A 26,804-nucleotide genomic window follows, 5' to 3' on the forward strand; every position below is an offset into this window, starting at 1 on the left:
GAGTTTGAGCCCCACGTTGGGCTCTGTGCTCACAGATCAGAGCCTGGAGACTGCTTTGGATTCTGTGTCTCCCTCTCTTTCTGCCCCTCTCCCGGTTGTTTCTAGAGACACTATTGTCTCGAGACAATAATGAAATGAAAATAAAATGAAAAAACATTAAAAAAATTAAAAACAAAAGAATCGGGCACTCAACAAACTAAACCACCTAGGTACCCCTCTGCTATTGTATTTTTAATGTTTTAGGGCTCTTTTCTGTGTTCTATGTGTTTCTTTTTTTCTTTTTTTCTTTTTTTTTGCATCTTATTTTTGTTTCATATATACAACATATTCTCTTCCTCTTTTTCTTTTAAATAACTTGATGTATTTTTCTAAGTTTTTCTCTCCTCCTCAGTTGCCTTCTTTCTCCCCCCACTGCTTGCTTATTTTAGTTTTCATTTTCTGTGGTAGAGGCTTTCTTCATTAGGTTTGTGATCGGTTGGCTCTCTGCTCATGATCAAGAAAGTGTGAGCCTAAAAACGGATACACACACTGAGCCTATGGGAAGAACTTTTCAACTTTGTATTTCAGTGACTCAGAACTTGGAGGGGGGCAGCATTTCCAGGGGAAACTCTGAGGTGGGTGTCTTAGAGTCTTGCTCTTAGGAAGGTCAGATTGTGGGGAAAAGAGTTTTTCAGTTTCTTTTCTGGCTGTCAGCATGTTGGGGTTGTGTTGGGGAAGAAAGTGAGGGGTGTCTGCATTCAGCAATTCACTAGACATATGGTCTCATGGCATCCCTTCTCTGTTTTGTCTAGGTTGGAGTAAGAGACCCGAGATCTTACTGTTTCTCAAACAGCTTTTATCCACACCTTCTGTACCATTCCGATTTTAGTATATGTGCTGCCAAAGCGAGCACTACCCACATAGGGACTCTCACGCTGTGTTTCAGATTTTTCTGGTGTTGCCAATTTCTGATCCTTCTGAGACTATGGTGCAAATGATGTTGATTTTGAACCTTCCTTGCTGCCAGCTTGGGATTTAGGTTTCTTGGGGATGCTAGAGCAATTTTCTCGCGTTATGTCTTCCAACTTCTAAAATGTTATTGCTGTTTCTTCTACTGTTTTCCCCACACTTGTTGGTTTAGATATTAAACGTAACTCATTTATTATAATTATAATTTTGTGGAATTTAGGGAAGGAGAAAAGTAGATGTGTGTATTCACATAATCTTAACCTGGAAGAACCCCTCACCTCTTTTTTTTTAAATCTGAAAATCCTACAACCATTGTTTCATACAAAAGTGAAGCCTGTTCCTTGTAGTGGTTTATCAGTAGGATTTCAGAGTGTGCACCAAGGCCTCTGTACTCCTTGGATTTGCAGTGACTAGACTCAGCTACCAGCAAGATCTGATCATACTAGATTAAGACATCTTTGATCTCTTGAAGCCTCATCCACATATTTCTGGTAATGGGCCGCCTGGGCTTTGCAGATGCCCTAGAGGATTGCATAAACATGGGCCACAGTACCCACACTTTAAATGGATAAATTGTATGATATGTAAGTTTTATCTCAATAAAGCTTGTTTTTTTTAAATAGTTCAATGAACTCCTATATATCCTTTTCTCAATTTCACCAATTGTTTACATTTTGCTCCAGTTGCTTTGTCATATTCTCTCTTTCTAAATGTACATGTATGTGAATCTATCTATCTATCTATCTATCTAAATATATAGAGTATATATATATACCTTTTCTGAGCCCATTTGAGGATCATTTGGGATGATTGTGGAATACTACTCAGCAATAAAAGAATGAACTATTGGTACACACAACATGAATGAATGTCATAATACTTATGCAGAGTGAAAGAAACCAGATTAATAAAAGTATATATTGTATATTTCCACTTACATAAAATGGTGGGAAATGCGAATCAATCAATAGTGATATAGAACACATAACTGCTGTTGTCTGGGAGATGAGATGGGAAATTGAGGGGGCAAGAGAAAAGGATTACAATGGGGCACAAGAAACCTTTTGGGGGGGAGGAATATGTCCTTTATCTTGATTGTGGTGATAATTTTGTGAGTATATATATAGGTAAAAATTTACCAAACTGTAAACTTTAAATGTATATATTTTATTGCAGGTTAACTGTTCCTCAATTAAAGCCATTAAAAACGTTTCGGGGCACCTGGGTGGCTCAGTTCGTTAAGCATCCTGACTTTGGCTCAGGTCATGATCTCACGGTCCATGAGTTCGAGCCCTGCATCAGGCTCTGTGCTGACAGCTCAGAGCCTGGAGCCTGCTTCAGATTCTGTGTCCCCTCTCTCTGCCCCTCCCCCATTCATTCTCTGTCTCTCTCTGTCTCAAAAATAAACATTAAAAAAAATTTAAAAACGTTTCAAGTTGCATGCTTTGATATGGGCAGTATCTGTATATCAATCGTATCTCAGTGAAGCTGTTGACAGAGTCAGAAGACAAATGAAAACAAAAAAATAATTTTAAATCATAAGTAAAGGGCTACTTTTTTAAAAAAAAGTTTATTTATTTATTTTGAGAGAGAGAGTGAATTGGGGTGGGGGGAGGAAGGGCAGAGAGAGAGACAGAGAATCCAAAGCAGGGCTTGATCTCATGAACTGTGAGATCATGACCTGAGCTGAAATCAAGAGTCGGACCACCCAGGTGCCCCAAAGGACTAATTTTATTAATATAAAATCTCCACCAAAGAAATAAGAGAAACCCAAACAACTGAAAATGAGTAAAGGATATGACAGTTCACGAAAAAGTAAAATATTTGGCCCTGAAACCTAAGATAAGATAGTTGACCTCATTCATAAAAAGAAAAAATCAAATTAAAGCACCACTGGTACTGTTTTTCTGCTCTTTAATGGGCAAATATCAACAATTCCATACAACACAATATTAGCATGAGTTTGGGGAAACAGGTGCTCTCCCACAAGAACGGTAAGTGTATGGACTAATGCAACAGCTAAGGATGATGTAATAATATGTATATATATATTTTGGCTCTATCCTTCTACATAGCAATTCCACTTCTTGGAATTTTTTTTGTTCCAGACACACTTGTGTGTTGCAGACTATGAATCTGGAGCTCTCTCTTGTGCAGCAAGAGAGTGGGCACAGAATTGAATACAAGACGTCTGGGAGGAGACGAGCTCTGAACAGGGGTTTCATCTCTGTATTTACTGAGCGCTCAAGCTATTACCCACCTGCTGAACGTGAAGAAAACAAGATCTTATACCTGTGAATGTGGAGAAAACAATCAGACAGTGATCATTAACATGTGTGTGTAACAAGCAAAGGGTCTGGGGGGCGAGTGGAGTTTGTGATCAAACTACAATAGTATATTGGCATCAGATGGAAAGTAATTTCCTGCAGGTGATATAACAAGTTACTCGTGATTCCATTATAATGTCTCACTAGCTAACCTTGGTCACTTTTGCCCAGTGGTGGCAGTTTTCTGCCCTATACTTTTTTCATTTATGTAAGTAGAACCTATTTTCCCACACTCGTGTAAGTGCAAAGTGACCTTTGTTCGATATTACTCATTGAAGCTCTATTTTGTAGTAAAGACTGGCAATAATCTAAATGCCTGTTCATAGGCGATAGGCTAAATAATTATAGTTCAGCCATTAGATGGAGTTTTGTGCATCGGTAAAAAGAATGAGAGTGCTCTTTATAAGTAGGAATGAAATAATCTTTTCTTTTTTTTAAGTTTATTTATTTATTTATTATTTATTTATTTATTTAGAGAGAAAAAGAGATAGAGCATGATGGGGAGGGGGCAGAGAGCGAGGGAGAGTGAGAGAGAGTCCTAAGCAGGTTCCATGCATTCAGCACAGAGGCCAATGCATGGCTCAAACCCATGAACAATGAGATCATGACCTGAGTCAAAGTCTGACACTTAACCAACTGAGTCACCCAGGTGCTCCTAAAATACTCTTTTCTTAAGTGAAAAAAGCAAGGTGCAGAACAGTGTGTATAGTGTGATACCATATGGATTAAAAATAAGTCTACAAATACATATTTGCCACAATAAACATAAGGCTGTGTAGAAAGACACACAAGAAACTGGTTAAGAAGGGTTGCCTCTGGAGAGTGGTGTGAGGAAAGGTTTTGAATAATTCTTTTCCTACTTCTTCCTTCCTTCCTTCCTTCCTTCCTTCCGTAAGACTTGGATCATGAATCATTTGAATGTATTTCCAGTGTTTAGAAAGAGCCCCCTACTGATACTAATGAACCCCTCTGAGGCTGGGGAAGTTTTAGCTCAAAAATGAATTTGTTTTGTTTTATAGCTCTCCCTCATTTTTCCCTCTCCCTCCCCTCATTCTTTCCACTAGCAATTTAAAAAATAAGTTTATTTTTAATCCAACATTCCCGGGTGTTTTGCAGCAGAAAAATATTTCATATTTTCAGGTTACGTAGTTCATAATATTTCTAGATTGAAGTCCTCATTATGTCTTAACATATTTTTGGAGGTGGAAGTCGGGTGAAAAAGTCTTAACATTTTTAACACTTTGGAAGCATATTGCCAAATTGCTCCTTGAAAGATTGTACTAATTTAAGTTCTTACTTGCAGTTAATGGAAGTGCCCTTTTTCTTGAACCCTCATAGGTACTTGTGCTATCATTTTTAAAATTCTAATCTGGTGGGCTAAATTCCTATCTCATTATTTTAACTTTGGGTGACCTAAATTGTAATGAGTAGCTCATGGGTGGCTCAGTCGGTTAAGCACCAGACTCTGGATTTTGGCTCAGGTCATGATCTTACGGTTCATGAGTTAGAACCCCACATCAGGCTTGTGATGTGCTTGGGATTCTTTCTCTCTCCCTCTCTCTACTTTCCCCTGGCTCAAGCTCCTGCTTTCTCTCAAAATAAATAAATAAACTAAAAAAAAAAAAATACATTGCAATGAGTAACATTTTTTCAAAGTTATACTGGTCATTTGAGTTCTTTTTTTAAATCTTTTTAAAAATTATATGAGTAATACATTGATTGCATTTTCCTGATACACAATACAAACTACATTGAAATATGCAAATATGTTGATATTTCACATTACATAGGGAATCTGTATTTTTCCTGAGTTAACAAATTTTTGAAGCAACCATGTATTAAAAATCTACTCTTTCTGTGTTGATGACAAAAGTGCTTCACTAATTCTAAAACCTTATATATTCTTGGATGTATCACAGAATTTAGAATCTGTTTCATTGACCTATGTGCCAGAACTACATTGCCTAGTTATTTTTGCTTAAGAGTTTTAATTCATCTTTATTCTTTTATTATATAATTTTGGCATTGGAATTTTAATGGAACTATGTTAAATTTATAAATGATGTTTAGGAGATTTGAAATTTTATAACATTAATTCTTCTTATTAAGGTATTGTGCTCCATTTACTTAAGACACTTTTATATTCTCCAGTAAAATTTTGCATTTTTCTTTATGTCGGCCCTGCATATTTCTTGTTGAGTTTACTCCAAGGTGTTGGAATTTATAGCCCCTTCCTCAATGATTGGTTTATTTTATTGTGTCCTTTCGACTTGGTGTCACATTCTATCACTCAGCATCTCTGCAGCTCCCGGTAGTACCCCTGCTGTCAGAGCAGTTGACGGGAGCTTTGAATGCCATGGGTCTGATGGATATTATTTATTCTTCTTGTGCTTGAATTGCCCACCTCTTAGTCTCCTTTTATGGCCCGTTGAGAGCTTATAGTGACCCACTGCTGGATCAAGAACCAGAATCCCTAGTAGCTCTCCTTCATTTACATAAACAGCTAACTGGTTGGCTGCCAGCTTTTTTAGCGCCACCCCACAGAGAGCACACCACTTGTGCTTCTGATCCCTGCTTGGATATCTGATTCCAGGCACTTCCTTCCTCACAGGGCTTATCCCCATGCAGGGCCCCCTGAACAACCCTACGAAATGTCAATTGCTTGTTTCCATTTGAACCCAGAGAATAGCTTCTGTGATTATTAAATATCTACCCAAGAAAGAACCTAGTTCTAGATCAGAACATTTTAGAAAGAAAGAGGAAAGCAAAGATAATAGCCCCTTTTAATTGAAGCTCTCTATGTCATGCACTTCCTAAGCGTTCTTTCTTTTTTTTAAGGTAAAATAAAATCTTTTATTAAAATTCCTTTTCCATTAAAAAATTTTTTTTATTTGTGGCAAAATACACATAATGAAATTTAGCACCGTAGACCTTTCTAACTGTACAGTTCAATAGTCTTTGGTATATGCACATTGTTGGGCAATCCATCTCCAGAATTTTTCATCTTGCAAAAGTGAAACTATACTCATTAAACAACTCCCTCTTTGCCTCTCCCCCCAGGCACTGGCAACCACCATTCTACTTTCTGTCTAGGAGTGTGACTACTCTCGATACCTCACGTAAGTGAAATCAGGCAGTATTTATCTTTTTGTGACTGGCTTATTTCACTTAGCAGAATATCCTCAAGGTTCATCCATATTTTGATATGTGTCAGAATTTCCTTCCTTTAAAGAATTTTTTTTTAAAGTTTATTTACTTGAGAGAGAGAGGGAGACAGAGAGAGAGAGAGGGAGAGAGAGAGAGAGAGCATGTGTGCATGTGAGTGGAGGAGGGGCATAAAGAGAAGGAGAGAGAGGATCTGAAGCAGGCTCCAGGCTCTGAGCTGTCAGCACAGAACCTGATGTGGGGCTTGAACCCAAGAGCAGTGGGATCATGACCTGAGCCAAAGCCGGACTTTTAACCAACTGAGCCACCCAGGCACCCTTAATTTCCTTCGTTTTTAAGACTGAATGATATTTCATGGTATGTATATACACTTTGTTTATCCATTCTTCCATTGATGGACACTTGAACTGCTTCTACCTTTTAGCTATGGTGAATAATGCTACTATGACAACGAGTGTAAACATATCTCTTTGGGACTCTGCTTTCAATTATTTCTAAATGCTTTACTGGGTTCACCTCATTTGATCCTTACTACAGCTTTATGAATTTAATACCCCAGTTTTATAGATGTGGAAACTGAGGCACACAGAAGATAAGGAACTAATTGTGATTCCAGAACTCCCACGTTTGACCCTGAGCTATTCTGTTTTCCAAAAGAGACATCTAGGTGTCTCGCACCAGGGAATGGAAAATAAACAAGAGAAATGAAAATCATGCTTGCATTGGCTGTCTACAAAATAAGAGGCAGGTGTTAATTTTTATTCACCATATTTGAAGAACAATTCAGTAACAATTATATTCAGGTTATTTTTATTCTTATTGAATGAATTATAAAGTTGAGAGCTATCCAGATAATTCAGGGAAATGTCCTGCTTTTGTGTTGCCTTAAAAAAATTACTCTGATAATTGATTTGATATGGGTAATCTAGACAGAGTATTTAATAATTTCAAAACAAAGCAAACTCTCAATTTCCTGTTTGTATAAACACAGCCATAATAATAAAAAAAAAACACAGCCATAAAGCCATAATAAGATAAGATGAAAATTAAGAAAGAAAGAAGATGACTGGTTTGTGAAAATCTCATGAAAAAATATCCTTGTCTGCACTGTTAATATCTATATAAGTATTACTTTTAGGGTAGATCTCATATACATCCATATAGTGATTTGAAATATTACTCTCAGAAGGCTGAAAACAGCCTGATCAATAGACTCTTCATAGTTAAACAGCCAGGATGGGTATGGAAAAATTGGTGATGGCGGTCATCCCATGATCTGCATTTCTGTACCACTGACTTGCCTGTGTCTTAACTTGTACATACTCCATATATGCTTTACAGTATAAATTCCAGAATGTCATGAGAAACGTGTTCTGAGGAATGTTTTTTAATGGATTGTCTTACGCTGTGTGTGTGTGTGTGTGTGTGTGTATTGCATATATCTTGATATTTTTTCTGTTTCATTTTTTTTTCAACTAGCTGCACATTAAAATCATCCATCTTCCTTAGGTCTCAAAACACTGCTGTGTTCTCAGGATCAGGAAAAAAATATGTTTTTGTTTCCTGCCTCACAAAATAAATTATTTGAGTTGTTTTTCTAAGCTAAATTGTATTTTACTTCCTTTTAGATTTTTTTTTTTACCACCAGACATTTTTTCAGTTAGTGTAAAATTTATAACTAGGGAACAGATTTTTTTTTTCAAAAAATGTAAAGTCCATTCTAGAGATAGAAATCATTGAATACTTTTCCCCAATATTATCCTCAAGATAGATGGAGAATGTTTTATGAAGTCTGATGAGTTTTGGTTGGACTGAGATGTATGTAGCAGTGGATAAAGAAAGAAAATATTTGAATAAATTTTAAAAATGGCCTCAACTTAAAAAGAAGTGAAGCAAAACCCTACTACAGAGGGAAATACAGAGGTCTCAGCTGAAGTGTTCATGATTGCTATTCTACTTTGGTTACATTCATATGACGGGATTTTAGTGTGAAAGTGTTGGTAACTTATCATAAGGATGTAGATAATAATATATCAATAAGTTTAAAAGTCAACTTTCTTTTGTTTCAAAAGATATTTTTTTGATATGTATCTTTCAGAGATTCATCTTTCAAAAGATATGTCTTCAAAAGAGATATCTAAGTGTCTTGCACCAGGGACTGGAAAATAAAGAAGAGAAAGGAATATCATGTTTGCATTGGCTGTCTATAAAGTAAGAGGCAGGCATGAGTTTTTATCTTTCTTTCACCATATTTAAAAACCAACATGACAGAACTCATGTCCAATTCAAATTTGTTGAGATATAAAGGTGATTTTAATTGCTCACTGACTCCTAGAGAAGGTTGAATGGAAAGACTTGGGGGTCTGGGCCTCAAGAGCAGCTGGAGCTACTGCTTCCATTGCTGCAACTCTCTCTCCTCTTTCTCTGCAAGTCTGCTTCCTTCTCTTTCTCTCTAGACCTGACTCTTCTACATGGCAGGAAGCACAGCTCACTGACCACTTTTGAAATTTCCACCAATACCCACTTTACTAGACACTGTTGCTGCCCTGGCCATGACCCCTTGGCCCACCCATGAAGTCCTCTGTGGCTGCAGAATTGCTCCCCTTTCTGTCCCAGGCTTCCTACCTTGAGCACTTGCATTTTTCTATCAGACAGTATTGGCTAGGATGGCAGATAGGACAGGCCAGAAGTGCCAAGTGGTTGTATGCTCAGGATTAAGTTCAGCCAGAGAGGGATGGGGAGTTGGTGCATAAACACTCTCCTTACTATGCAGGGGGATAATTCTGAGTTTTGTACTATGGACCTCTGAGAGGGTCCCCGGCAGCACTCAACATCTTTTGTTATTGCCTGCGTCTTTTCCTCATCTCACTTCCGTACTTTCTTACCATGCTTCCTGTGAACATCTCCCAAATAAGCTATTTGAACCCAAATCCTTCTTTCAGAATCTTCTTTTTTGGGAGAATCCACACTGAGACAACCATCAGAGAGTACCTGAGTTAGGTGTCTTTTACAACCAGTAAAAAAAATCATGGACAGATTCTTAGATTGGCCCATCTTGGGTCAAATGCCTACCCATACCTATCCAATCAGTTGTAGCCATGAGGGCAGGGACATGGTAGCTATCACATGGCTACAATAGCAGATGAAGTACTAAGATTCAGGGCTGAAAGGAATGAAGAGAAGGAGCAAATCTAAGACACAGGAGGATATTATTCACAGAAGATAGGCTATGTGTTGGATGATACATTGGTTGGGTATATAAAACAATAGGTCTTTACTCATAAGGTAGTTGATAACATATTTTGTAAAATGTTTGTTCTGAGACAATTTTTTGTGACTTTGTTTTAAAATAATTCTAAACTTACAAAAAAACTGCAAGAATAGTACAAGGAATTCTCATATACCTATTACTGAAATTTAATATTAGTTTTTATTTTGTCATATTTTTTTATAAAATTCTCTTGTTCTCTCATATATATTTATATGTGAATGCATAAGCCCATGCTTGTATGTATGTATGTCTTTATACATACACACATATGTATGTACATATGTATAGATACATACTCTATATGTGTATATGTATAAATATAAATATATTCATCTATCTTTTTCTCTGAGCCATTTGAGAGTGTGTTAGAGGTATCATACCCCTTTATCCTTAAATACCTCAGGTGTGTATTTGCTAAGCACAAGGAATTAGGAATTCTCTCACATAATTTAAGTGTGGTCATGAACTCAGGAAATTTATTATTGATTTTATACTATTAACTAATCTATAGCCCATGGGCAAATTTTATCAATTATGTCAATATAATCCTCTATAACTAGTTTCTCCTTAGTCTAGGATTCGACCCAAGAGCATCTATTTGCATTTATTTGTCATGTCTCTTTACTCTCCTTTAATGTGCAATGGTTTCCTCAACCTTTTTTTGACCTTAGCATTTTTGAAGAGTATAAGCCATATATTACAGAATATCCTTAAATTATGAAAGCAATATATTTTATATGTATTGGTAACCAATACAGCCAATATATTTTAACTAGTGGGTATGGGGAAAATGGAGAGAGAGGCGGCAGAGAGCAGGGGCTCTAAAGATGCAGTCAGTTCATTAACGTTGAAAGGCCTTTCATTCTACTTTATATCTAGTCTTGATAGACTAAAACATGGCAGAGAGTGTTCATTGATTTAAGTTAGACAATGCAGTGTTACTGGAATATGTTTGAATATGTGGATGCAATCAGTGTCAGTGATGAATTCTTAAAATCCTCCTCCTCCTTTTTCTTCTCCTCCTCCTCGTCCTCCTTCTTCTTCTTCTTCTTCTTCTTCTTCTTTTTCTCCTGCTCCTTCTCTTTCCTCTTCCTCCTCTTCTTCCTCTTCCCCCTCCTCCTCCTCTCCTCCTCCTCCTCCTCCTCCTCCTCCTCTTCCTCCACCTTCTTCTTCTTCCAATACTATTCAAAAGTTGTCTCTATCCAAAAGGTTTATACAGTGAGTGGGTATGTTGAATATATCATAGAAATTTATAGCTTAGTGGAGCTAGGTACTATTTAGTGCATTTTATGGAACAAGGACTTTAGATTTACTGAGCTCAAGACATTTGACTATGGTAGTCAGTGGAAAGCCACAATTAGATCCTACATAATCCTCATTCTTTTTTGCCTGAGTAATCCTTTTATTCCGCCCAAGTGATGAAAACGATGCGACTCACTGTAGTCATCATCTCGAATCCCATTTGTGATTGGTGATCATCCAATTTTTAATGTATTCGATTCATCTCATTACTAAACGAATGAAGCTTTACCAGGGAAGCCCTCACTTTAAGGGCTTCTATCTAAACTGTGTTACTACTTGGAGCACCTGGGTGGCTCAGTTGGTTAAGTGTCCGACTTTGGCTCAGGTCATGATCTTGCAGTTCGTGGGTTCAGCCCCGTGTGGGGCTCTGGGCTGACAGCTCAGAGCCTGGAGCCTGCTTTAGATTCTGTGTCTCCCTCTCTCTGCCCCTTCTCTGCTCTCTCTCTCAAAAATAAACACTAAAATTTTTTTTTAAATATGTTTCTAAAATTAAGCACTAATTTGTACCCCAAAACATTCATTCTGCCAATAAAAATGCCTCCATAGCTAAGCGAACAACAGTTTTAATACATTAATTTCTGTTTAGATGTTTTTATGTTTTTAAGTAGAAAAGGGAGTCTCCACTACTTGTTTGATTTAAGAACAATGCACTTCAACGGAATAGAAACTCATTCCTCTCATTAGAAAGAAATATACATCTCATCCTCTCATTAGAAAAAATACATTAAAATCCTCTCATTAGGAAAACAGAAATATACATCTCATCCTCTCATTAGAAAAAAATATACATTTTTTTTTTTTTTTTTTTTTTTACAGAGTTCTCCCCTCAGCAGGCAGAAGTGATTGAAAGGCAGTCTGGTATAGTGTGAAGAGCATGGGCTTTAATCAGTCAAATGGAATTTCAAATTCTGTAGCGTCAATATTAGCAGTATGGCTTGGGCAAGGTAAATAATCTTTCTGAGCCTCAGATTCCTCATTTGTGCAATGGTAGAAATAATACCAATTAGATCTCTGGTATTTTAAGCACTTACTCTTCAGGATAATGGAAAATGTATTTTAAAGTGTCTGGCATGGTGGAAATGCTCAAACATGATTATTTTCAAAGGGGTAATTGCCCAAAACCTGTGCTGTGAGTGGGTACTAAGGAGCATCATCATAGGGCGAGAAAACTTATCCTACCAGCTGGTGCTAAAAATAATTCGAGATGGTTATAAACAGTCCACACAATTATCCTTTAAACTCGCCTTGCCCCAGGTTTGGGACTAGCACTTAGCAACAGTTTTACCCTTCTCCCTTCCACTTTTTTAGAGGTTAAGTTGCATTCAACAAACAAACAACTTCTTTCACTCTTCAAAGTTGCCCCGGTTGCCCTTTATTTTCATCATGTTTCACCAGCATAAAAATGTTTTGTGATGGGGGTCAGTGTAGTAGGACCTGTTGTGCTCTCCCCTTGGAGCCATTGCTGTATTTATGGATAGGAATCCTAAGAAAGGTGCTTAATTAAACTATGACCTGTGTCCATAGCATGTTAATGCAGCCAGACATGGTAATGAGATTTCTTGAGCTCTAAATCATCTCCATGCTTTTTGTTTTTCTCATCTCTAAAGCAAATAGATAAAATAAATTTCATAATCTTTCATAGGCATATTTCTTCCCAAGTTTGGTGTGAATTTTACAAACTCTGAAGATGGGAGCTATAATGAAACTGCAATTCAGCCATGGAATGGCAGTATTGCAAATGTGAAGCTGATGCAGCCTCAGTCACTGCCTGAATGGATTTCTCCACTTTCAATGGGATGGAATCCCATGGAATCATTCCTCCCTGCTCTTAGCTTCCTGTTTGAACAGAAAAGATACCAATAGAATTGGTAATTAAATGTATGAATCAGTTACTTTTGAGTTTGACAATGTTCTTGGAAAAATGTTTTAAAAGCAACTTAAAACATTCATCTGGGACATGAAGATCACAGAATTGCTAATTTGGGAGCAACAGGGGAGATCATGGGCCTAACCTCCCAGCTGCAGCCAGCATACCCTCGACAGTCTAACAGATGGCCAACCATGTCCTTTAGCATTCAGAATTATAAAATAAGCCATTGTAAAGAAAAAGGTGAATTTCTGTATTTGGGACTCCACAATCCTTTCCACTTTATTCAAATCATTGTCTTTCAGAAATAGAAAATATAAAAGAACATGAAAGCAAACTGTATTAAAATATATCTGTACAGGGGCGCCTGGGTGGCGCAGTCGGTTAAGCGTCCGGCTTCAGCCAGGTCACGATCTCGCGGTCCGTGAGTTCGAGCCCCGCGTCGGGCTCTGGGCTGATGGCTCAGAGCCTGGAGCCTGTTTCCAATTCTGTGTCTCCCTCTCTCTCTGCCCCTCCCCCGTTCATGCTCTGTCTCTCTCTGTCCCAAAAAATAAATAAACGTTGAAAAAAAAAATTAAAAAAAAATATATCTGTACCTATAGAGTTGAAAGAAGACTTGGTGTTTTCTTTTTTATTGCACTATTTTTTCTTTATTCTGATGGCATACATTTGTGTAAATATATACACATATATGCCAATAAAGAATATGCACACAAAGATGTTCGAATACTTTCAAGCCACCTCAAATTATTATTATTTTAAATTATTATTTTCTAATGTTTATTTTTGAGAGAGAGAGAAGGAGAGAAAGAGAGACAGAGTGCAAGCAGGTGAGGGGCAGAGAGAGAGGGAGACACAGAATCCAGGCAGGCTCCAGGCTCTGAGCTGTCAGTACAGAGTCTGAAGCAGGGATCGAAAACACAAGGGTGAGCTCATGACCTGAGCTGAAGTCGGACGCTTCACCACCTGAGCCATCCAGGTGTCCCCCAAATTATTTTTGTAACGAGCTTTTAAAGTGTTGGATCAAAATGTGCTGGTGAGACTCCTGAGCCTGATGAGAAGGACTGGACATTTACGGATGGCGGTCCCTGCCAGACACAATAGCGTCTCAGTCTCCAGGTATGATTTGAGTGCTCATGCGGGGAGCTCTCAGTCACGATCTGCACTGAGCTTCCCTCTGCTGGTGTCTCAATTTCAGAAAGAGCCCACCAGGTGAAGGGAAAGTTTTAACAGCTGAAAATAGAACCAAATATGATAAAAAGTACAAGAAGATTTTTGGTGGCATACTGTAAGTGTTATATCTTGGTAGTCTCGTGTACCAGAGCGTTTTTCTTTTTTTTTTTTCTGCCTGCTGTTTTTTTAATATGTCCCTTGGGAAACCCTTTGATCGATCAGTCCTCATCTGATCCTGAGCTTTCTAGCCAAACACTGCTCACACTGGGCTGCAGTTTCCGCAAATGCCTTATTTTGCTCAGGGCTGGCGTGTGAGGAGGAGGAGGAATGATGGCGGAGAGCCGGGAGGGAACAGCTGTCTGTCACATAGTAAACAGGGCCGGCTGCAGATCAAGGCCTAGCTGGAACACATGGCAAGCTTCAGGGACGGAGCGGAGCTGCTGAAAATTGAATCCTTCCTCCTAGCTCCCGACCCTGTCAAATCACAGCGCAGGAGTTAGTCTTACAGAGTCAGAGTTCCTAATTTTTATTTTACTCCACACATTTGCTTTCGATTTTGCTTCTAGTAACCAAAAGAAGGACTGAAAAGCAAAGAGATGAATATTTCAAGAGTTTTGAGTGGAAAAGTCTCCACCGAAACCTCATTTATGCTAACTAATCGGCATTCCCAGAATTCGGTTATATTTTCCAGGGCTTGAGTCTTTCAGGGCCTACCTTTGGAATGAATGCTCTCAGTGCCATCTACTGCTAAACTTTGAGTCTACCTTATGACTGCTGTTTATTATATACCAGTGGGTCATAAAAATGAATAATTTAGGTCACTATATGCTCACTTACTTTTGGAGATGACTTTAAAGAAAACAAACATGCTGGTCGCAGACATGAAATGTTTAGTCATTCCCGAGTACTGATGTGGTCAGAGTGGCTTCTTTTCCAGGTTTTAGACACTGACTACTTTCAAGACTGAAGAAATTCTAGCTATTAACGCTTGCTTAGGGTTGTACCACCTATTTACAGGGAGATTTTATCCATCAGCCACGGTTTATTGACAATCCTTCAGATGCCAAGCACTCTACCAGGTACTTTGGAGGATTATGTAAGAAGCAGAAGACACGCGTTAAACTGTAAGCTCTTGGGGGGCATACAATCTAATCAGAGAAAACACAAGTCCGTATCTGCACATGGAACAGAAGAGACAAAGATCAGCTCTGCTCCCTGTAGTACCTAAGGGTAGTTGGTGCTCTTAGGAATAGACGTGCTATTCCTGTGCCAAGGGCCCTGGTAGTACATGCTGTTGGGTGTTTAGGAAATAAAAGTATTAGTATTTACTTAGCAGTTTTTCTCTCTTGTCCTAAAAGTGGTAAATGGAGTACCGTAGCTCCATAGTTCCTCATGGCTTTGTCTGAGAAGTAGCAATGTTCTCAAGTATCGGAATCAATGCTTGAATTTGGCAAAGCAGTGAGCATGTTCTGTGTCGGAACTAAATGGCCAGAATAGCATGTGTGGGATTCTGAGGCCACACTTTGTGATTCCATGGATCCAAACGAGGCTTGTCAGTTTAGTTAATTCGTTCAAGCAACATTTGAATGCCAACTACCTGCCCCATGCTCTGCGAGATGTTGGGGATTTAAGAATGACTAACAAAGAGGCCTTTCTCTCAATGAGCTCACAGTGTGGGCGTACATGGAGGGGAGAGTTTGGGTGGAGAGCAAGGATGCAGAAAATTGCATTAGCGGATGGGAATTGCTGTAATGATTTTTGTTTTCTGTTTTTGGATTTTGTGGTGGGGTACAGGCGGTTGGTAGCTGTGCTGCTACTAAACTTTCTGGAGGAGTGGGGACTTTGTGTGGACTTGCTGCTGTGTATGGGTGTTGACAGTCAGACAATTAAGGAAGTAGAGTTATGTTTACTGATGGAATTCTGATATCCTTAGGGCAGTGACATTCTCAGGCATGACCATAGGGTGGAAGAGAGTCTGTAACAGGTACTGTCAGTTGCCTGGCCCATTCCCTCCCACCTTACCATTGTGGTAACCACTGTGGCTGAATTCTGACAGCCTGAAAATTTCCCGTGGCAGTGTGGGCAGGCAGATGTACCAGAGGACGAATGTCCCCTTCCCCACCCCCATCAATAACTAATGGGAGTAAGTGCAAAAATATCCCAGGTCCTTCACTCCTCCAGTGGGATAATCCTGTGGCTTGACTCACAGAGTTCTATGGAGTGACTAATTGGTGATCCTAGACAGTTAGTAAGGGGAATTGTACTCACTCCTCTGCATTCCCCAACCCACCTTAACCAATCCAATTTGTCTTTCCTCTGCTGGACCCAAACAGGCTGAGGGAGTTCCACAGGTGAATATCCATTGGTGAATATTCATGTTCTGAGGACCAGCCCATAGACTCTGGCTGAGCAAAACAGATTTTCAAATTTTTTTTTCACACCTAATAGATTAACTTCTATACCATGTAGCCTTGCCATCTTGGTTATGAATATGGATATATCTGGAGTGGGCCACTCCATGGGTTGGCCTAAATGAGAAGTTTATGCATTCACAAAATACTTATTGAGAATCTGCAATGCGCCAACCGCTATGGTAGGCATTGTGGGTGTAGCCGTGAACAAGGCAGATCTCAATTCATCCTTTATTAGGCTTTGAATGCAATGCTTACAGAAATGGCAAGCAGGAAATGGTGGCAAAAGCTGGGAGGTACACCATGGATATATCACACAGAAATGCAGAAGCCGCAGGAGGGAGTGTTATGTCCATTTGGCAGTGGGAGGAGAAGTTAAGAGAGATACGGAAGCAGAGATGAAGAAGGACAAAGTCATGGTGATGTTAGGACTCTGGAACCGGCACCCGTGAGCCTGCTGATATGATGCCAGGGTAGCCAGGTTCTAAAAGCTGCACTGGATTCTGAAGGGCCATCCAGTTTCCAACTCCGTTTGCCTCTGAAAGCTGGCTTTGTTGTATGTAGGTCCTGTTTGTTGATGTGTTTGGGGTCTGAGATCCTGGCTTCTTATTTCCTGGTGTATTATTATTATTATTGTTATCATCATCATCATCATCGTCATCATCTTACAACACACCTTCATTAATTGAGGAAACTTGAGATGAATTCTTTTTCATTTTAAAGAGAAATGTAAACATGGAATTAAATTGTTACTTTTAACAAATAAGGAACCTGAGGTCCAGTGAAATAAAGTGATTTTTCTGATGAGGAGAAAACCCTGTCTCTAAATTTACAACACTTTAGATATGTTAAGAGCAAACACCAGTAACCTCAATTACTGTGAAGAGACGTAGAAACAAAGAAATCTTGAGTAGCCAGTATCTTAAATTGGCCTTCTATAGTTTTCAAATGTATTAGGCTCATCAAAATTCTGTTTCACTAAATTTGCACTGGTCCAATCTATATTTGTCAGTGCCATTCTCTAATCTTCCTGTTTATTCCTTATTTTGTTTTATGCTATTCCACCTGTCCTTAAACAAATAGCATCAGCCTCACCTAGGGGCTTGTTAAAAATGTAAATTCTAAGGTCCATCCCAAACCTACTGAATTGGAAACTCAGGGGTTGAAGCTCCCCAATTTGTTTTAATAAGCCCTCTGGGTGATTCTGATGGCATGCTAATGTTTGGGAATTACTGCTAATTTTGGCTAAGAGAATGTGCAGATCCATGGGCAGTAAATATTTAAAGTGTTCTTGTGGATTCCCATGGAAAAGTTTTTAGAAAAAGAGAAAATATATCCATTTTAAAATTAATCTCTCTGATACATGTTAGGCCCATTTTTGTTGTTGTCCGTGTTAGTGACAATGATGTGTGTTTGTATCTGTGTGTGTATTTCGGCTCTAGGTACATCAATTCCAATATGGGCTGGTAAATGTTTAACAGCCAGTTTTCGGGAAAAAAGAAGAGGAAAGTCCTTATTGTAGGATTTGCTAATCTCTGTGGTGTAAATACTCCCACCATGGCCAATTTCAAGGTTACCAAGATGACATCACTGGAAATGGAGGAGGGAGGAGATGAGCATGGTTGGTACTGGTTCCACCCAACAATTCCGATTCTACAGATTGAAGCATAAAGCCCAGGACAGAGTCATGACTACATGTTTGCTGAATGAATTATGAGAGAGAAAACTAAGGGTACAGGCTAGAATTTTACCTACTGGATAAAGCATAATTTAGAGTGATTGAAGACTTTAATTAGCATCTCCTACCATTCTTCCTTGATTTTAATGACTTTCACAAAAGTAACAACGGAAAGAAAACAAATTAAACATGCGTTCATTTAAAATATATTCTTTAAATAGCTCCTTTTATTATCTACTGCCACAAATCAGGCTATTTAAATACAGGCCATTTTCAATAGAGTGCTTTATGGCAATAAAACACTTTGCAAATCAATTTTATTGTTCCTTTCTGGAACCTCAAAAGGTAATAGATATGAGTTTCCTATTTTTACAGATGAAGAAACTAAGGCACAAAGCGATCTTCAAACTTTCATATAGTGTGTTAATAGAAAAACTGGGATTAGGATTCGAGCCCTGGAATTTCCCAGCCATAGTTTATTAGGTTATGTTTTCTAAAATGCAAATAACTTAAAATGAGACCTTAAATGGCTTTGGTGTGCAGGGGTAGCTATTATTTCTGTTGGTACAATGTACCAGATCTGAGGTTCACCCTGATGATTGCCATGCCCAACCCCCGCCATGGTCCCCACCAGGAAGGGCCTTAGAGGACCAATTTTCCTACCATATTTCTAAACCCATCCATCCCCTAAACCACAGTTGCCTGGATTGGAGGTAGACACCAGTCCCAGGGCTGGGCAATCAATAGGTTGGCTTGGAGCTTAAACAAAAGGGAATAATCATACTCCTTCTTTCTATATGTTAGAATAATAAAGAATGAGAAAGTTAGCATGGGAACTGAGAGTTGAAAGTTATGATATAAAGATATTCTGGAAAAGCCACGGTGGGTTGTGAGTAAACTACAGCTATAAGATCGCAAAAATTACTAGTAAGTGAAAGGTTTGGCTTAGAGAACAGATATGGTGATCAGATAAAAAAGCAAGTAGTTAGAGAAAGAAAAATAAAGAAATGTTCAGGGGGGAAAAATACACCTTGAGAAACAGACCATGCAGCAACTGGGAGAGGGGGAGTGATAGAGCAGCCAGTTTCTAGGGCTGCTGTGGTGACTGGCAGCTTTCCAGCCTCTATCCATGTATATATGTATAAGTTTTGCTGCGTGGAACAGGAACTCCGCATTAGTGACTTAGCTGAAACGGGGTTTGTAGTCTTCACATAACAAGAAGTCTGGAGGTAGGAGGTTCAGGGCTGAAGCAGGGGCTCCACATCACGACATACTAGGCACCTCTTGCTTTTCTCTTCACCATTCTTGACAGGTAGCTTTCATTCTCAGATTTCCCATCTCGCTGTCTCCAGCAGCACGTCCATTTCCATGGCAGAAGAAGGAAATGATAAAGAGAAATGTGTATTCCATATATAAGCATCAGGAATTTAAAACCTCTTCTGTCTCACTGTCTTGAACAGTAATGTGGACTCTTGGGTAGGAAATACAGCCTTTCTCTCTTACTTGGTCTCCCTTCCTTCCTTCATTCGTTGGTTCGTTCGTTTGTTCCTTCCTTCCTTCCTTCCTTCTTTCCTTCACTTTTTTCTATCTTTGTATATTGCTGTCCAGGACAAAACTGGGAGTCCAGTCAATAAGAAGAAGGTGAGAATGGGGTAAACAACTAGCAGTGTGTGTCTCAGCATCTTTATACCTAGACCCCTACCATTTGGATAACTTGAGTTAGTCTTGATCAAAATTAGAACCAGCTTGGAGGTTAAGAGGTGTTTGGTTGGCCCAGGAGAAAGTATTTTGGCGATCAGGCATCATAATTCTTCTGTCTCCCACTTTAAGTGAGTATAGCTGGCCTGTCCAGAAGAATGCTATCTTGACTTCAAGCACTTAGGAAAAACCCCAAAACATTAATTGCTAATAACAATATGGATTTGTTAATAAGTCATGCCATTAGCATCTAGACATGCTATTATTATTCCATGGGCTATTTCTAGCCATGTGTCACCTGAGAATTATTCCTCTTCCTCCTTTTTTGTGGTTTCTTGCCTGGCCTTGGGGAGTTTCCTCTTCACAGGCATATGCTGATCAGTCCCCAGCTAAAGCTCCACTGCGGGGAGGCCCTGCAGATCTCCAGAGTATTTTCTCTCTGCTCTGCTCTTCTTCTCTGTGCGTCCCTGCACTGCCTTGGCCTCTCTCTGAGCTTTGGTTGTTCCCTCCCTGTGCTATGGATGGAAACTCTTTAGGCAGCAAATGGGGCAGAGGCAGTGATTACTGTCCTTTACTGTCTATACCCAATGTCTGAAGACTGTTATTTCAGGTATTTTGCCTGTTTTTGTTTGTTTTTTAGGTGTGTAAGGTGGGTAAGTCCAGTTTCTAGTACTTCATCATGGCTGGAAGCAGAGGAAGTGAGACTTTTGCTCCCAGCACATCCTCTGAACCTCTGTTGCCTGGGTCATTACTGACCTTGGGGTGGTTAATCCGATTCCCAGTCCTCAGTCTACTCGCCTGTGGGCAGCATTTGGTACATTTGGCCGCTTTCTTCCACATGAGGCATTCTGTTCCTCTGGCTTTCAGAATAGCGCATTGCCACCCCTTTCCCTAGTGCACCCATTGCTCCCTCTCAGGCTCCTTTTGTAGCTTCCCCTTTCCTCCCTCAACCTCTGAATATTTGAGTACCCTAGGGCTCAGGTATTGGATTCACTCTTCACCCAGTCCACACTCACTCCTGCCTCATCTCATCTAGCCCCTGAGATGTGCTCAAATTTATGTCTGCAGCCAAGACTTTCTCCCCGGCTCGAGAAATGCACAGTCAACATTCTGCTCTACACTTCTGTTCTTAGGTTTAGTTCACAGTTAAAATGCTCCAAGGTGGATTCTCACTTTTTGTCTCTCAGCTTGCCTCACCTGCAGTCTTCCCCAGCTCATCAGTAGCAGCTCCACTCTTCTGAGTGTTCAGGCTGAAAAGTTGGCAGTATTGACTCCTCTCTTTCTCTCACACCTCACAGCCCATTCAGAAAATCCTCTTGCCACTACCCTTAAAGTAGACCCAGAGTCTACTCACTTCTCATCCCCTCCACTGCTGCCACCCTGGTCTGAGTCACCATCTCCTTTCTCCCACAATATGGCAATACTCTCCTAATGTGGTTTCTCCTCAGCCTGAGGGGAGGGAATCTACCTCTTTTCTCAAATCAGCATCCACAATGGTCTATTCAAATTAAAACAAATCATTGACTCTGTTCCCAACCTGCAGGGGCTATAGATTTCCCTCAAAGTAAAGCCCTCCCCTGCCATCAGAGGACTCTAACCCATCTGCCCCTGTTACCTCTAGGATGTTCTCTCTTATTGTCTCCCCCCTCCCCCCAAACTTAGTGCTTCAGCCGCAGTGACTTCCTTTGTTCTAAAACATGGCATGTGGGATCCACCTTAGAATCTGTGCACCACACTGCTGGAACCCTCTTTCTCCTGATACATCTTCCCAAAATTAACTCCTTTGTTTCAAGTCTTTGTTCAGATGTCACCTTCTCAAAGACATCTACCTTGATGAAACCAATATAGCACCCTTCCCAACACTCTAAATCACCCTTCCCTCCAAATGTTCATAGTAGGAACATGGCAAGTAGTAGTTGAGTGAAAGGTAAATTAATGGCTGTTAAGAAAAACAAATTTTGGCTATTTTAATAGAACCATAATTTCCAAGGAAGAAAGGCATAATTTCACTGTGCTCTGTATAACAGTAGAGTTAAAATTCCTGAGCACTTACTGTGTGCTTTATATACACGATCATACGAAATATTCATAGCAATTCTATAAGGTAGTACTTTGTTTTGTCAATGAAGAAAATGGGACACAGAAATGTTGGATGAATTTCCCCATTTTCCAACTAAGGTATGGAAGAATCAAAACTTAAACTCAGGCAAATGACTCCAGAACCCATATTCTTAACCACTCACTAGAGCTGGAGGGTATCTAGAGCAAAGTGACTAGATTCTAGAAACCATGTCTTATGATAGAAGGCTGAAGGAACTGGTTCAAAAAAGAGAACACTGAAGGGGACATGACAGTTTTCTAGTGTGTGAAGGGATGAGGCAGAAGAAGGATGAAATTTATATTGCTACAGAAGAAGAACTAGAGCTTGTGACAGAGACAGCACAGAGGAGCAGATTTTAGCCTATATTAAGAAAGAACTTATAAATTATTAGAGTTGTACAAAATTAATATGCTATATTATTCAAAGTGACTATCAAAAGTTTATGCAGACATTGGATGACCATCTCAGGGATACAATTCTCCAGGTAGAAGTTTAGACTTGCCTTTCCAACTTGCAGATTTTGTGATTCACCTGTCCTTTACTTGGTGGCTTCCTCTGATGCCCAGGGCAGCACAAGCAAGTGAACAATTTGAGATCAGAACTGCCTCGTTAGTGTGGGAAAGAGAAGCAATTTATTCATTCACACCCACCTGCATTCCACAGGCAACCTGGAGATGGGGGAGGGACGATTACTATTTCCTAAATGTAAAATTTCTTCCTTCCTTTTCCTCTCACCCCGCCCTTCCTCTTTCTCTTCCTTTCTTCCTCCTTCCCTCCCTTCCTTCCTTCCTCCTCTCTCCCTTGATTTCTCCTCTCTTTCCCTCTCCTCATCCCTCTCTCCCTCCTTTTGACCTTTCCTGCTAGCACTAAAGTTATATTCAGCCCTTGGTGAATCCACTCATCAATGTTAATAATTTTGGACGCTTGGTTTATGGTGGGTTGTGACTTAAAGGACTTGTCCTGAGAAAGAAGATCTCTACCTCATTTTTTCCAGGGAAAAGAAAGAGGTTTCGTGGTGTTCCTGAGGGAGGCATATTTGTTGATCTTTCTCATCCCTGTTGATTAGGATGGTGATCTCTGTTCTTTTGACTCTGCTTATCTGACACCTGTTCTTCTCAATACACATACAAACCTCCAAGGGCAATTTTTGTTAGATGGTTCCAAGAATAATTAAAGCATTTTCACATTTGTAAAATAATAACAAAGGAACAAAAAGTTAAACACTTTTGTTAAATATTAAGTAAAACAAGAGCAAGTTTAATTCTGCAGGGTTTCAGGGCGGAGCACATAGCCATCTGTATCTGTGTACATTTCTGGTAGATATTTCAACTTGTTAATTCCATGTTCTTTGACATGATCAGCTTTGCCTGCCTAGTCAACTTATTAGACAACTTTTCCTAATGTTTATTTTTGAGAGAGAGCTGAAGTCAGACACCCAACTAACTGAGCCACCCAGGCGCCTCAACAATCCTTTTAAATATATTGTCCTCTTGAGTGATACTTCAATTACTTGGCTTGATTTGTTTTTCCTGTGTGTGTGACATTTGGATGACATTGTCCTAAATTTTAATTCTTTCTTACTTTCATTCAGTAAGTAATTGAAGAATCAGCATTACACTATTTGGAGGAATTATTTCTAGAACAAGGAAAACATTCACTAGATGTCCCCATTCCACCTGTATCTTCTGCTTATCATGTAAGCAGGGATTAGAACTCTATTCTGGGGAGTTGTCACGAATAAGTTGATTCTTTTTTAAAAAATGTTTATTTATGTATTTTGAAAGAGAGAGAGAGGGAAAGAGAGAAAGTGAGGAGAGAGGCAGAGAGAGAGGGGGAAAGAGAATCCCAAGCAGGCTCCACGCTGTCAGGGCAGAGTCTGATGCGGGGCTCGATCCCACAAACCAGGAGATTATGACCTGAGAGGAGATCAAGAGTCCAACTCTTAACCACCTGAGTCACCCAGGTGCCCCACAAATAAGTTAATTTTTATAATGACATCACTAGAATTGACAAGAGACTTCATCGAGCCACCTTAACAATGCATATTTTGTATATTTTTAGAGAAGAGTGAGTTGTTGATGTGCCTGCTATCACTTTATTTTCTCTACTCTCACATTTGATCTACACGAGTTTCTACCCACACTCAGATGAAATGGCACTTTATCCTATTGATAAGTGTGTTTTGTGGGGTCACTTCTAATTTTTCAATTCATACCAACCCCCTAACTGGTCTTGTAGGGCTAATTTCAAATTTTAGAAGCTGACAGGAAGTTATTGGAATGGGTTTTGCTGGCTTTTGAAGTAGGCTCTGCTGGCTTCTCATCAACTTTAGCTTTTATGATGCTATGAGTGTGCTCACTGAACAACTAAATATTTTTTAAGTGTCTGCTTGTTGGAGTCTCAAAATCACATATTTCTATGATTCCTGGTAATAATTCAGACCAACATTAGAACCCAGAGTGCCTGAGAAGGAAAATAAGACATAATGAAACATAACGTTAGGAAAACATACTCATTTGGGAGGTAGGTCTTAATTTCTACTCACGACTGCATAAAAGGTTCAGATGAGGCCAAGGAAAGAAGTGCAAATGTATATATTTTTAAATAAAATATGCTTCTTATATGTGTGAAATGAAGATAGTTCTTGCCCATTAATTGGAAAGTGCTTTGAGTCTTCCTCATTGTAGGTCTCCTAGGAGTATCTGTCATCAAAATTGAGAACTCAGATAACTGAGACACAACATTAAAGGAAATATTGGCTGTGTTCTGAATGGGATAATCTGGTTTGGCTCTCTACCACAGTTGTACCTATCAGACAATCATTGAAACCTTGATTCCTCTCTCTTACACATCTCCCTGACTCTCGCCCCTCCCCCAGTTCAATCTATCCCCATGTCCTACTGATGCCAAATTGATGTCTTGAATGCATTCCCTTTGCTCCTCTCCACTTCTGCACCTCAGTCCAGGCCATCTTCTTTCCAGCCAGTCTTCCTGCAATCATCTTGAAGTGGTCTCTCTGTCTCAAATCCTTGCTCCATAGTGAGACAAGAGTAATCTTAGGAAATGCAGATCTGATGGTGACAATAGCTTGCTTAAATCCCCTAGACACTGTCCATTGCCTTCAGGGTAAAGTCCAAATTCCTGAATTGGCTTAAAAAATCCCATTTATACCTGGCGACTGTCCATTCTCCAGGATCACCACCAACCACTCTCCTTCTGCTTGAATTTTTTACTTTCTCAAACTCTCTTCCCATTCTCACAGACCATTTCCTTTGACAGGACCATTCTGCCTTCACTTTTCACCTGCTGAATTATCCTTCAGGTCTCAGTTTAAATGCTGCTTTATAATGGAGGTAGACCCTATGGTTAGATGCCTTGCTATATTGTTTTTCTGAAATGTTTGTCCTATCTACTGGACTATAAGCTTCTTGAGGGCTAGGGCTGTGTTTGTCATTTTTTTTTTCAACGTTTATTTATTTTTGGGACAGAGAGAGACAGAGCATGAACGGGGAGGGGCAGAGAGAGAGGGAGACACAGAATCGGAAACAGGCTCCAGGCTCTGAGCCATCAGCCCAGAGCCTGACGCGGGGCTCGAACTCACGGACCGCGAGATCGTGACCTGGCTGAAGTCGGACCCTTAACCGACTGCGCCACCCAGGCGCCCCTGTGTTTGTCATTTTAGCTCCTACCTACTTACTACCTAACCCAAGTGCCTGACACATCGGAAGTGTTCAGCAAATATTGGTTAAACCAATGACAAAAGCAGTGGGCACACTGCCTGGCATATAGGCAGCATTTAATGATTGGTAGCTCTCTGCATCTACATCTGTATCTATATCTGTCTCAATCCATACATATACACATATGTGGCATGGTCAATATTGATAAAATGGTCTTGCTATGTATAATAATGGACCTATCACAAATATTATGATAGGAAGGATACAGTCTGCTTATTTATTAAAATTGTTGGAAGTGTATAAATTGGCTCTCCACCCAAACTGGAATAAACATGTTCCAGTGCTGCTGAGGACTTAAATTTGAATGAGCTTTCTGTGCAGTAAAAGTGGTAAAAAAGTACATGTGCAGTGAAGTTTTAGTGGCTCATATTATTTGAACATACACAGAGGTTATGATGGGCAAACGTTTAATAAGTTATTACTGTTTAACACGGATGTGTGGTACTGAGTGCTCCCATTGTAGCTGGGCACAGTGTATAATTTAAAAGCCGATATGATTTCTTGCCAGGTCGAGTTCCATGTTCTGATTTAAGAAGGGATATAACAGGTTTAGATTGTGTTGGACTTAAGCTTTACTGCAAAGCCCCTCCTGGCTCCCTGACATGTCAGAACTTCACGGCATGAAAGGTGAAGGCAGTGGTGAGGTGAGAGGTGATGGGGAGTGGGAGGTGAGGCAGTCATCGAAAGGCACTAACCTTCAGCAGCTGGCTTCCAGTTGCTTCTTCCTCTCCAAAGGAAACAGTGGTAGGCATGAGGAAAAACAAATTAGGGAGTTAGAAAAATCACAGCCTGTGACATTTGCATCACTTTCCGTGATTGAAATGTTGGGAACCGAAAAGTGACTTTCCAATCTCTCATTGATAAGCTCTGTTTCAGGAATAGCTAAGCTGCAGGGAGTCAATGAATGTAATTGCTTTCCTTTATTGCTTTCTGATCTCAGTGTCAGCAGAACAAAAAGCCCATGTCCAAGAGGCTCTCTTGGCTACATTATGTTTCCTACCTACTTTGAACCTCTCAGATACAGAAATATAGATTTTCTTTCTTAAAAATTAGAATTAGAAAGATCTCTAAAGATTACGTATATCCAAATTGGATAAATCTCATTATTTAGTCATTCTCTTGA

This window comes from Prionailurus viverrinus, chromosome B1 (assembly GCF_022837055.1).
Source record: "Prionailurus viverrinus isolate Anna chromosome B1, UM_Priviv_1.0, whole genome shotgun sequence".
Lineage (NCBI taxonomy): Eukaryota > Metazoa > Chordata > Mammalia > Carnivora > Felidae > Prionailurus > Prionailurus viverrinus.